General features: G+C 39.8%; 1 protein-coding gene across 1 annotated transcript in view; it reads right to left on the bottom strand.

The window, feature by feature from the left end:
• The window catches only part of GPRIN3 (GPRIN family member 3), a 165,149-nt gene extending 151,833 nt beyond the window's left edge, over positions 1-13,316 (bottom strand). Inside the window, exon 1 of the mRNA XM_063458638.1 lies at positions 13,003-13,316. The gene's annotated coding sequence lies outside the window, so the exon portion shown is untranslated. The remainder of the gene's footprint in view (positions 1-13,002) is intronic.
• Positions 13,317-14,058: the final 742 nt, after the last annotated feature.

Raw genomic sequence — 14,058 nt, 5'->3', positions numbered from 1 at the left:
GAATAGCTGCTACGTCAGAAGCAGCATTTATGTGCCTGTATCATGCTTAGTAACCCATCTGCACTCAAAAAAATGGTTTTTAGTGCAATTCCATTTCAGTTTTGGGAAAATCTTACTATTTCATATAAATTATCAGTATAAAAAAAACTCACAATGGTGAGATAATGAGGTTGCCTGTAGATTGACTTTGACTGTAAAGGATATCTGATCATTAGAATATGCTATCAATCAGAACCCTATTGCTTTAAGTTTTCATATAAATCCATACAGTGTATACCAGGAAGAGTATGGAGGATGCATGAGATGACATCGTTAAAATAAAACTCCTTCAAATCATAACGCAAAAGGGCCAGACAGTAGGAAATTCTAATGCTGAGTTACATCAATATACCTTCCAAAGATCGGGGATCTGGTGAGACAATTTGGATCTGGTTTCCCAGTTTTTTTTGCCCCGCTCCTGGTACACCAAAGACAATTCCCTAATAAGCACTCCCACATCATTAGATGTGTTCACACTATGCAAGTTAAACTCTGGGCACTGAGCCTATATATGAGTGCTTCCACCAATCTGTGCATATAGGCTGTCCTATATGGGGCCCACTTTTTGGGAAGGCCAAATCCTGCCCCACCACCTGTCTTACATTCATACCTCCCCGTGTTTGGAGGTATGCACCTACAATACTGAGAAAGAGAAAATGTTTGCAAAATCTCCATGGTAAAAAAACAATTCATATATAGAAATTAAAAATAAATCTCTACCTCAAGTAAAGTCCTGTCATATCTTTACAGGTCTTAAATTGAGGTAAATTTTATTTTAAAAAGTTCATTGCTTCAGAAAAAACGTAATAAAATAGCTTGATCTCTGCCTGTAATATTTGGGTCACTGATCTACAAGGACTGTTTTTACATAGATACCGGTAGTTGCATTTCTCATCTTTGTTTAACATTCATATTATCTATTATTTATAATATGTTATGTGTGTGTTTCATTCTTTGAAACCACATGAATACTATTTTTTGCTAGCTGACATTACTAGCTTCAACTTAGCAAATTTATATAGTTGCCAACTGTCCTGAATTTACTGGGACAGTTCAATGCTTTGGACTCCTGTCCCAGCAAAAAATAGTCCTTTCCTGCATTCCAGGGGCTAAGTTACCGGTTTAACCGTTGTAGCTACCCTTGGGCTCAGAGTAAGGTGGATAAAAGTATGTGTTTTCTTTATTTCTGTGTGTGTGAGTATGTGTGTGTGTGTCAGTTGGTCACTGTACTTAGCTGTGTGAGTGTCATTGTGTCTACGCAAGTGTCATTGTGAGTGTACATGTGTCAGTGTGTGTCTGTGATAATTGCTGCCAATGTGTCCCTGCAAATTGTATTCAAATGTTGGCAACTATGCAATTTCTGTTTTATAAGTAAAACAATGTCATCCTCTTTCATAATGTTTAGGTTTAGCAAGCTGTTTGTATAAGCTACATTTTAATACCAGCTCATCCATACTAAATGCACGTAGACTCACAAATGATCTGTGTCAATCATTTTCAGCAGCCTACAAATCCCTCAAAAAGATATTTCTCTGTGAAATTGCCAGCTTGGGTGACAGACGGATAGTCTCATATGTCGCTCTGCTTTATAAAAACAGTTAATTGAAATCACATAGGCTTGGTGCAGCTTATAGCATTTCTACTGTTAATACTGTTGTGCGTTCTACTAAACTTGATAGATAAACTGAGAAACAAATCCTAAAATAATTCAACCACAATGTTAAGGGGACACTGCTACTGTTTTTTGGCATACAGCCAGATGCATGGTTCCTACAAACAAAAAAACAAAGTAAATAAACATTAAGGATGACTCCACCCACCAATCTCTGACTTACAACAGGAAGTACCTAAACAAAAAACAATTAAATCTATACTTCACACGAACCTTTGAAAGATCCTAATCATCACTCATATGTACAATGGAATAGTTTTTTTCCTCTTTTACTTGAAAATAATGAATGGGATGCACAATACAAAAGCCAATATTTGCCAATACTTAACATAGCCAAAGGGATGCTTTTGCGGTAGCAGTTGTGGCTTGAAATGTCGAGTAGCTGGTGGTAACAATTCCAGGACACTTTAGGTGACTTTATAACCTGATTGACAATTATTTTATAGCATTGATTTTGTGTGTGTGGCTAATATATTCACAATACAGTGGGGCCTCGGTTTACGAATTTAATGCGTTCTCTGGGACGTTTCGTATTGCGAAACATTTGTCAACCGAAATGCGGTTTCCCACAGGAATGCATTGAAAACTAATTAATCCGTTCTGGAGGTCAGAAAAAGGTCAAAATTAACTGGCATGGAAACCAACCCACAATGCAGAACACACACTAAAAGGCATGCAAACGACGAAGCTCAGCTCCCTACTTTTCCCCAGCTTGAGAAATGCACCAAAAAGTCCCAAAACAACTGCAAACAATTTCCAGAATGGCTCCAAAACTCGATGCAGAAGCCGCTCCAACACCTCCACACTCGACACCACGTGCTACCCGCAGGCTCCAGCATGCAGGGGGCGGTGTTATAAAGCTCCAAGGTGCAATGCATCCTGGGGAAACTTGCTTTGTATTGCGAAAAAAATTGTAAACTGAGGCATTATTTTCAATGGATTTTCATTTGTAAACTGAAAATGATGTTAACCGAGGCGTTTGTAAACCGAGATCCCAGTGTATATGTTTTATTTGTAAATATGCCTTCCCATTACATTTATTGAAATTCAATGTCTTATAACTAACATGCAATTATGCAATTAAATGTAGTGTTCAGTTACTGTGAAAAACTATTTATTGCGTTGGAAATTCAGCCTCCTTGGAGAACATTATGAATTCCAGACAGAAACATAACAAAAAAGAACAATTCAACAGAACAGCATTTAATAAAAGAGAAGGATGACTCTTTCACCACTAATTAATTCATAATTTGGAAATACTACATGTTTACAAGGAGTATCAGGGAAAACTAGGGGTATCAGGAAAAATCATGGGTATCACACACACGACCTTCCACAGAGATACCAAAGTGCCCTCCCCACAAATATTGCGCAATAAACCAGCGTGTAAGCCAGTTAAATGGACACTATAGTGTTAGGAATACAAAAGTGAATTTAGAAAATAAGATTAAAATGAAGAGAAATAAAGATAAAAAAAATAAATAAAAAAAAACCTGCACAATGAAAGCTGTTTTAGGTTTACAAGATGTGGCAACAGTGGTACTGTTTGTGCCTAAAAGACAGGAGGAAAGAGTAGATACAATTGCAACTCATATTGGGTATCCTTTGTTTTTCCACAGTCAAATTATATGTAACAAAAGCTCATTATACACAAGGTACATTTATTAACAATGATTAGAAATGCAGCTTTTTTGTTTTTCATATTTTAGTGATTTAGTGATTTAGTGAGTGATACAAAATGTCTACATAGTGAAATAGAAATACATGTAAATATTATGGAGCAAAGTGTTTTACTTTAGAGCAGTCACTGATATCATTACATTCTATGTAATATTTTTGCTGACTGTTTGAAAACGTTAAAGGGACACTAGAGTCACCAGAACAACTACAGCTTAATGTAGTTGTTCTGGTAAGTATTATCATTCCCTTCAGGCATTTTCATGCAAACACTTTCTTTTCAGAGAAAAGCAGTGTTTACATTGCCCCCTAGGGATACCTCCTGTGGCCACACCTCAGATGGCCACTGGAAGTGCTTCCTGGGGCAGTGCTGCACAATAGGCAGCACTGCCGTTTAGCGTCTCCAAGCTCTGCATGAAGATGCTTAATTTTCTTCATAGAGATGCATTGATTTAATGCCTTCCCTATGGGAAAGCATTGAATTGGCTAAAAATTTAAATTCTGATGATATCACCAAGGGGGCTAAGAAGGAGCAAGCCACCTAAATAGTGATTTTAACATTATAGAGTCAGGAATATATGTTTGTGTTCCTGATCCTATAGTGTTCCTTTAACTTTGTACCAGGATTTCTCCAGGCTTTCTTTTCTTTTTTAATTAATGAATATGGCCCACCGAGGAAAAACAATAATAATAAAAAAACATTTCCGCTGCATTGTACAGTCTTGAATGTTACGTTTAGTCTTAAAGTAGAAAAATAATTAAAACAGTACAACAGTAATGAGAAATATTATAGTTTAAAGGGACACTATAGTCACCTGAACAACTTTAGCTTAATTAAGCAGTTTTGGTGTATAGAACATGCCCCTGCAGTCTCACTGCTCAATCCTCTGCCATTTAGGAGTTAAATCCCTTTGTTTATGAACCCTAGTCACACCTCCCTGCATGTGACTTGCACAGCCTTCCATAAACACTTCCTGTAAAGAGAGCCCTATTTAGGCTTTCTTTATTGCAAGTTCTGTTTAATTAAGATGTTCTTATCCCCTGCTATGTTAATAGCTTGCTAGACCCTGCAAGAGCGTCCTGTATGTGATTAAATTTCAATTTAGAGATTGAGATACAATTATTTAAGGTAAATTACATCTGTTTGAAAGTGAAACCAGTTTTTTTTTTTCATGCAGGCTCTGTCAATCATAGCCAGGGGAGGTGTGGCTAGGGCTGCATAAACAGAAACAAAGTGATTTAACTCCTAAATGACAGTGAATTGAGCAGTGAAATTGCAGGGGAGTGATCTATACACTAAAACTGCTTTATTTAGCTAAAGTAATTTAGGTGACTATAGTGTTCCTTTAACAATATATCAATCATTAAAGGGTTTGATAAAAAAACAAAAACAACAAAAAAAAACTAAACAAGAATCAGGTACCTACCTTCTGAATTATACTATACTTTGTGTTCCAAACACTGGTACATGTTCTCTAGATAAATGAAAAACATCTCGTAGCATCAAATACTACGCGGTGATATACTCGAGTATATAAAGTGTGAGCTCATGTACACTTGCCAATCAGCTCACTCAGGTATCATTCAAGTATGCTGAACGCGATGGAGATGTCATATGAGTACTGTGTACATGTGTATTATTGGATGCTGAGTATGATGTGGATGGTATATGAAGGAAGAGTGTGGGTTCTAGAGGTGAATTGTATGCAGCTTCAGTAATTAGTGGAGGTTGTACCAATACATGGCTCCCTTCCATGTTCCTGGCTTGAATGGAGTGGTTATCTGCTAAAAACACAGCCAGGCGTAAAATGTCCATGGCTCCATTTTAACAGTGTTTTCATGGCTCACTCCTGCATTTAACGTCTGCACGTAACTCACGTTAGCTTGGAAGAATTCAAGCAAGTTAATTAGAGTTTACTGATTTCCATCTTGGATGTGACACGGTTTCCAATTAATTTCCATAGCAACTCCCCCAAAAGCTATAAATGGTTTGCTGAGTGTATGTGTGCTTCACCTGTGGCGAAGGTGCCATAGCATTTAAAATTTTGTTTGAATTTGTGACAATTCACACTTGTCAATGTGGAACTGATGCATTTTTCAGAAACAAGAAAAACAAACAGAAACCCATTTCTTATTCGACTGAATCTCTTCTCACACTATTTGTATAATTATGGGTCCCTGTTATAGGTTATTTAATTAATATGTTGTATATTTGCAAGTCATTTATGATAATTGCACACTTTAACAGTACATATGACATTTCTCACTGGCATCTTTTTAATCATACGATAAGCATAATTTTAAAGGCACACAGTTTCCAAGGACTGCCAATGTATATTAAAACTACATGACTGATTAAATGTGTAAAACTATATATAGCACACACCTTTATTATTTCCAATTAAATTAAATACCTATATGGCACACACCTTTATTATTTCCAAACATCCTAAAATACAATGGAGCTACAACACAAGTTGACTTCTATTATTAGCACTAGCTCCATTCATGGTTTGTCAATGAATGGAACTATTCATGGCATCCCATTTGCACTGCCCTAGCACAGACTCTTTCATAAGAACCAATGAGAGAAAGTCCCTATATGTCAGTAGGATATGTTCCTGTGTTTGTGCAGACACCATTCGAGTACTTGGCCAGTTGTAGCAGGTAACATGAAACAAGCACACCCAATACCAAAAGCCTTCGGTACTAAAGATAAGTGGCTTTCCACACCGCTCAACAGGCTGCAAAATATAGTGAATAAAGAATCCCGGCATCAATACAAGAAAGGCTTTATAAGTCTCCTTTACTAATTTTCTTAGGTAAAAAAAGCAACAAAGAAATCCACATATATACATGTTCACAAATCCTGAAGTGTTCTATCCCTGGCACAGCAAACATTGTAGTGAAGGGGTTATATAGATGTAATGTGGCTTAAGTAAGTTGAAGAGCAATGTTACAAAAAGTATCTTGCAATGAATATGTTAAATGAATTGGAATTTGTGTAGGCCATCTAAATAATAAAAAATACGTGAAGATGAACTTTGCACAAAAAAAATGAAAACGGTAGAATGCAAAGAAAAAAAAATCTACAAATCGACCTACAGACGCCTTGAACAAACAAATACATTTTGTAATTAGAAAATAGCAAATGCGTGTTAAAATAATTGACATTACTGCAATAACTGACATGCTAGTAATTAAATAATCTTTCCAACCTTAAACACGGTCCAATATATCATTAAATATAGGGTACTCTATTTCCATGAAATTCCAGGGATATAGGAGGAGTTAGGTCGCAGTAATCCATTATAGTGACAGCTTTATTTTTATTGCGCGCAAAGAAACCGGGTCAGATTTGTTTATAACCAGTACCGGCTACCATATATCTCTTGGAAAAGGTGTGCAGGCAGTATATGCTGATATAAAGTATATTGCACATATTTATTGTATTCAGTGTTATCTGTTTAGGTGTCACAAGCAAAGCAAAACATATTTGTTTTAGGGCCCGCGCAAGTCCATAATTCCCATAAACTTAAACAGATATACGTCACGTTTTGTTCACTAGTAGATACCACGTTGATGTTATCATCTATATTTTAAAGCAGTGCTGTCATTTTTGAGCTTTTCATGAAGATAGAATATGGATAAATAATGTTCTGGAGACTGCATTGGAATTTCACAGAAATTCTGACGCAACAAAAAATATATCACATGACATGTTTTTGTTGTAAATTTTTAGTAAAAAAAATGGTTGTGAGCACATTTCCCACCCTCATGTCTTGCCATGAAAGTCTCCAAAATTCTTATTACTGTTGTGCTATATTAGTGATATGGCACCTGATTATGCTTGAAGACAGGGAGTAAGAGGCTTAGATAAAAAAGAAAGGTTCAGGAAAGTACCGTTTTTTTCGCTCCATAAGACGCACTTTTTTTCCCCTCAAAAGTGAGGGGAAATGTCTGTGCGTCTTATGGAGCGAATATGAAGCTTTACTTACCTGTCTTGCAGCGTTGGCCGGCAGCACAGGGGGCACCGCGGTAGTGGAACTTGAATTTCATGTTCCGGTTTCCGGCGGGACTGAAAGGAAGTGTGCACAAGCTGAGTGCGCACTTCCTTTCAGTCCCGCCGGAAACCGGAACATGAAATTCAAGTTCCACTACCGCGGTGCGCCCTGTGCTGCCGGCCAACGCTGCAAGACAGGTAAGTAATTATGGGACAAGGGGAGGGGGACAGTATGGGGGAGAAGTCTATGGGGAGGGGGATGAAGTCTATGGGGAGGGGGGGGATGAAGACTATGGGGAGGGGGGGATGAAGTCTATGGGGAGGGGGGGATGAAGTCTATGGGGAGGGGGGGGATGAAGTCTATGGGGAGGGGGGGGATGAAGTCTATGGGGAGGGGGGGGATGAAGTCTATGGGGAGGGGGGGGATGAAGTCTATGGGGATGGGGGGATGAAGTCTATGGGGAGGGGGGATGAAGTCTATGGGGAGGGGGGGAGATGAAGTCTATGGGGAGGGGGGAGATGAAGTCTATGGGGAGGGGGGGAGATGAAGTCTATGGGGAGGGGGGGGAGATGAAGTCTATGGGGAGGGGGGGAGATGAAGTCTAAGGGGAGGGGGGGAGATGAAGTCTATGGGGAGGGGGGGAGATGAAGTCTATGGGGAGGGGGGGATATGAAGTCTATGGGGAGGGGGGAGATGAAGTCTATGGGGGGGAGATGAAGTCTATGGGGGGAGATGAAGTCTATGGGGAGGGGGGGGAGATGAAGTCTATGGGGAGGGGGGGAGATGAAGTCTATGGGGAGGGGGGGGAGATGAAGTCTATGGGGAGGGGGGAGATGAAGACTATGGGGAGGGGGGAGATGAAGTCTATGGGTATGGGGAGGGGTGGATGAAGTCTATGGGAGGGGGGGGAGATGAAGTCTATGGGGAGGGGGTGGATGAAGTCTATGGGGAGGGGGTGAGTGAAGACAATGGGAGAGAGGAGAAGACTATGGGAGGGCGGGACACTATGGGACAGGGGAGAAAAAAAATATTCTGTACAAACTGTCCCATAGTAAGAAACACTATGGGACAGTTTGTTCAGAATATTTTTTTTCTGGGTTTCTTCCTCTAAAAACTAGGTGCGTCTTATGGTGAGGTGCGTCTTATGGAGCGAAAAATACGGTAACTCTTCCTTCTCTTCTACCACCCGGTGTCACCATGTAAGCAGACATGTCATATTGGTGGGTGTTTGCAAAACAATTCACTCTACAAAGACACCAAAAATAAAAGTTGGACAAGGTAAAAAAAAAAGTAGCTGTTACCTTTCAAGGCCAAAAATAATAATGTAATTGTTTTAAATTCCTAAATTGTGGGTATGTATCTATGTCTGTAAGGGTTGGTCTGTGTGTCTGTATCTGTAAGTTTGGGTCTGTAAATGTCTATAGCTGTAATTTAGATCAGTGTGTGTCTGTATGTGTCTAGTTGTAAGCGTGTTATAGTAGGTATGCTAAGTAAGAGTATGTCTACACATTTGCTTCTTTATCTGTATGTTTGTATCTGAGAGCGTTTCTCATTAAAGCGGCACTGTCACCATCTTGGGACTTTAGATGGTGTAGAATTTGCAAAGACTCCCCAAGGTGACATTGCCGTTCAGTGTCCGGTGGCCGGGAGGAGGGACTAAGGTGAGATTTATCTGAATCTGTCCTTCACGTGTTTTGATATGGGGTGTGTAACTGAATGTGTCAGTGAGAATGGGCTTGTTTTATTATTATTTTTTACTCCAATTAATATCACTGTTTAGCTATAAGAGCAAATTATGAAGCAGCGTCTACCCACAGGGTGCACAGAGTATGACTGTCTCTCAAACTGCAGTACAAATCCAAGTAAATCGAAAGTACTCTAGAACTTCAGCACTTCAGGTATCAGTGTCCCTTTATTTAAGTTACCAGAGTGTACAGCAATGTTTCAAATGGCAACACAAATACTGGTATTACAAATCAAAACATTGCTGCTGTACACCTTGGTCACTCAATAAAGGGACACTGATACAAGGGAGATGTGCTAGTTACATTTTATGTCACCTAACTCTCACTTCACATCCCATTTATGTACACAAAATGTGAAAGATTTAATAAATTATGCCAAATATTTGTCAGTGACATTTTGATTAATATCCTCCAAAGTCTCCCTGGAATTGTTTTTTAAATGTTAGCAACTATAACATGGCTGACATAAAATGAAGCCTTCACAACTTTAAAGAGTATGCGCTAACATGCATATTTGTATATATTTCTGTCTAGGCCAGGGGTTGGCAACCTTCGGCACTCTAGATGTTGTGGACTACATCTCCCATGATGCTCTTACTACCATAATGCTGGCACAGTGCCAGAGGAGATGTTGACCATAACATATGGAATGCCAAAGGTTGCCTAACCTAACCCTGGTCTAGGGGTCTGCTGCCACCAGGAACTGGCTAAATATTTCCGACAATCAAAAAAAATAGTATAAACCCTGCTCATTTTTTACACGTATGCAGTGGGTCCCAATAGATATGAGTAGAATACCTTTCACTCACAAACTGTATAGTCACAAATGCTTCCATTTACTTGAAGACCTCACTATAAAATTCCAGGAGCCCTTGCGTTCATAGCAGAGCCAGATTTAGAGTCTATTGGGCCTGGTGCTGATAATTACGATGGGCCTCATTACAAAGTCTTATCGACAGAAAACAGTAAAAGTCATATCTCCCAAGCGTCAAGTATTAGGAGGAGGTGGTGCTGGAAGGAGGTTCACCGGTTATAGCTTTAAGAAAACACATACCCTATGCTAATCTCTCGCTTTCATCTTTCAAGTAAATCCATACCCCCTAACAGCAGGTCCAGTGAAGCAGGATTTTGGTGGGCAGGTAAAAAGGTGGGCCACAGACGCGAGTCACGTAAGCAGAACCACCCAAAGGGGCGAACATGCCCAAAAAAGTGACTGCCTGAAGAATTAGGTCATCCGGGTGTAAATGCATGACAGGCTGCCTGCCAATCATGCATACTTGCCAACAACCATGCAGACAGCAACCTGAGCTTGGCATAAATGATTCTAATGATACGCTAGCTCTACGCTTTCTAAGGACTGTCCCCAAGCACTCGCTGGTGCACTCCTCTCCTTACCTTCTTACTAGCAGGCAGAAGCTCCTGTTATACAGTCTGGGATAGAGGAAAGGTGTATGTAGTGAATGTAGAAGAAAGGGATCATGCCACAGTGTTAAAGAGACTGAAACAGCAAGAGCATTTGCATAGTGCGCGAAGTCAGCTTTACCTCAACTAATTTCCTTATCAGCCAGTCCACACAAGTTTTGTTCCCTTACAACATCCCTCTTAAGTTTCCATACTTAAAGGACCACTATAGGCACCCAGACCAATTCAGCTCAGGGAAGTGGTCTGGGTGCCAGGTCCATCTAGGGTTAACCTTACAGCTGTAAACATAGCAGTTTCAGAGAAACTGCTATGTTTACATTAGGGTTAATCCAGCCTCTAGTGGCTGTCTCATTGACAGCTGCTAGAGGCGCTTCCGCGCTTCTCACTGTGATTTTCACGGTGAGAAGACGCTGCCGTCCATAGGAAAGCATTGAGAAATACTTTCCTATGGGCTGATTGAATGTGCACGCGGCTCTTGCCGCGCATGCACATTCGGCGGATGACGTCGGAAGAGGGAGGAGAGTCGGAAGAGGGAGGAGAGTCGGAAGAGGAAGGAGAGTCCCTGGCGCCGAGGGAACCCGACGCTGGAGAAAGGTAAGTGTTTAACACGTTAACCCCTCTTGAACCCGGTGGGATGGAGGGCCATGAGGGTGGGGGACTATAAATTTGTTTTCCTGGCACTATAGTGGTCCTTTAAGCATGAGCATGTGAAGAGTAGTAAAAAATGTTTTATTTGTTTATTTATTTATTTTAACAATGGGCCTATTCCATGGGCATGGGCCTGGAGCTGCAGCTCCATCATCCCCTATGTTAATCTGGCCCAAGTCACAGTAAGATGCCTACCTTAATAAGCTCTCTGACATTTAATGTCCTGTTTTCTACTAGAAATTGAAGATGGTGAAACACTGACTTTGAAAAAGGTTTTAACTTTTTTTTAAGCAGAAAGTAACATACAATGCAAGATTACTATAGTATGCTTACCTTTAACCCCTTAAGAACCAAACTTCTGGAATAAAAGGGAATCATGACATGTCACACATGCCGTGTCCTTAAGGGGTTAAAATTCACCTTTGCTGTCTAGAATACAGAGAATAATTTTCAGTAGGCCTAAACTAAAACTGAATTGATATATCACCGGTTCTTTCAATATGAGGCAATACGGGGTGGTTCGAGTTTTTCACCACTAGCAATGTTTATGAAGGTACAGACACCTAATTTATTCTTTATATATTTAGTTCATTTTAACAGCACAAGGGATTATCTTCTGTTGCAGATGAATATCCACTGGTACTTTTATAATCCCCTGATATCATAACCTGACCACTGTTCTAAGATATAATCAAATACATAAAAATCCTATTCACATTCTGGCCCATCTAGTTCCATAAAATGTGTTCTTGTGCCTGAAGAAATCATTCAAGATTATAAACTCAAATTCTTGTTTTGATCTATTGAGGCATTGAGTAGGGAAATGCACACTATGATCACACTAAGTGCATGATTTCTGAGAATACAAACCAGAAATTAGCCACCTTCTCCCAAGCACCTAACAGTATCACACGTACCAAATCAAATATTTTAGGTAACTAACTGCATTTGTGCAAAACATTCCCAAGAAAAAAAAAAAACATCTTAATCATTCTTATCAAATCTGATATTGTTCTTTTTTATTCCACCCACTTTCAAGAGTAGTAATACAAGGGTAGCCCCAGAGTGAGTTCTGGCAACATCCCAATTCACACAGCACTCCTGTACAAAGGTGTCAATCAAGTCCACTGAGGATTTGCTGTACCTAGTAAACACAGGCAACGTTTAATCTCATACATACTATTCCTTCCAGCAACACAGTGCCAAATTACTACCTCCATCCAAAGCAATGCATTAACTCTATGTACAGGAAGGAGGGGGACAAAAAGAGTGAATCTTTCAGTATTTTCTCTGCCTCTGTCACAGGGCTGTAAGTAACAGATGTGTGCATCAGGATTATGGTCTCACTGTAGCTACAACACTGTCCCTGTATCACTGGCTGTGAACATCCCCATCACTTGCACACAAAACACTGCAACAAATGATTTGTTTACATAAATCCCCATCTGTCTGACCCTCTCGCACTGCACCCTAAGATGATTCTGTTCAGCTTGCACAAGTACATTATTATAAGAGGACATCTTCCTGGTTAGTGATGCTTGCAATAGGAGTCTATTAGGGGTCATCTTTAATTTGAGACACTGACACATCGTATGCAGTCAGGGGCTTGCTGATGCACGGTTTGTAGGTCTGTATATTTATTTGACTCTCGGTCAATTTAAGCAGTCTCTTAAGTGAACTTAAATGCATTATTCACAATATTTAATCATAGATGTCTGCAAGAAATGCCAGCACAGCAATTAAAACATAAAGGTAACAGATAAAAGCAGATCTGCAGTCCGCTCTGCTGTCTTACCTTCACAGCGATCGGTTGTACAGAGAGAGATATGAGCAGTGACCTTGCGGAGAAATTCATCATCTGCTGCTACAATAAATCCAATAGTGAATGAGGTGTCAGTGCAAACCTAGCACAGACCCCCCAGCCCAAGGGTATCCGAGCAGTAAAACATGGGAAGTGAGATGCCACAGGCTGGAATGGGCTCCTGTTCCTGATGTGGGAGCTGTGCTTGCCAATTTGTATGTTGTGCTTGTAAGCAGCGTCTCTATTCCTTCCAGAGCTTTGCACAGCAGCAGCAGCAGCAGCAGCAGACCAGGCTCCACATAGAAAGAAACGTTCCGGCCCTGTGCCCTTGGCACGCCTCCTAGTGATGTTGGCTGTCACTCAGTGGGGATCCTGCAAGACTAGAAATGGAATATTACTGCAACCCAGGATTCAAAATTATCCTGGACAAATGGACCTCATGAGAGAGAGAGAGAGAGAGAGAGAGAGAGAGAGAGAGAGCGCTATGTGATTAAATTGGCTATTGCACGTGGAAGAAAGTAATTATTAGTAGTTTATAAAAGATATCAGCATGTGTCCTAAAGACTTTTGAATCTATTCACTATAAACGTGTTTTCATTTAACTCCATTTAATATTTGTGGATAAACGTTTCAAATTATGTAATATTTGTGGACAAACGTTTAAAATGTTATTTTTCAACATCTTAAAATATCAAAAACGTTATAAGTATAAATGGGAAAAAAAATGTTAAATAACTTTCGAAATATTAAGGAATTTTACAAATGTGATCAAAAATATTAACTAATTTGAAAAGCTTACACACAAATATAAACTAAAGCCTAAATGGCATAATATTTATTTGAAACCATAGATAGCACATGAACACAGGGCAAAACCACAGTTTTGTCACATACAGTAAGTGTGTCAGAAATGATTAATCTAGAGGGATAGGCAACCTCCGGCACTCCAGATGTTGTGGACTACATCCCCCATAATGCTCTTATACCCATAATGCTGGTAAAGCATCATGGGAGGTGTAGTCCAAAACATCTGGAGTGCCGTAGGTTGCC

This window comes from Pelobates fuscus, chromosome 6 (genome assembly GCF_036172605.1).
Source record: "Pelobates fuscus isolate aPelFus1 chromosome 6, aPelFus1.pri, whole genome shotgun sequence".
NCBI lineage: Eukaryota > Metazoa > Chordata > Amphibia > Anura > Pelobatidae > Pelobates > Pelobates fuscus.
The sequence above is the reverse complement of the archived record's forward strand: the minus strand, read 5'-3'. Positions and strand labels throughout refer to the sequence as shown.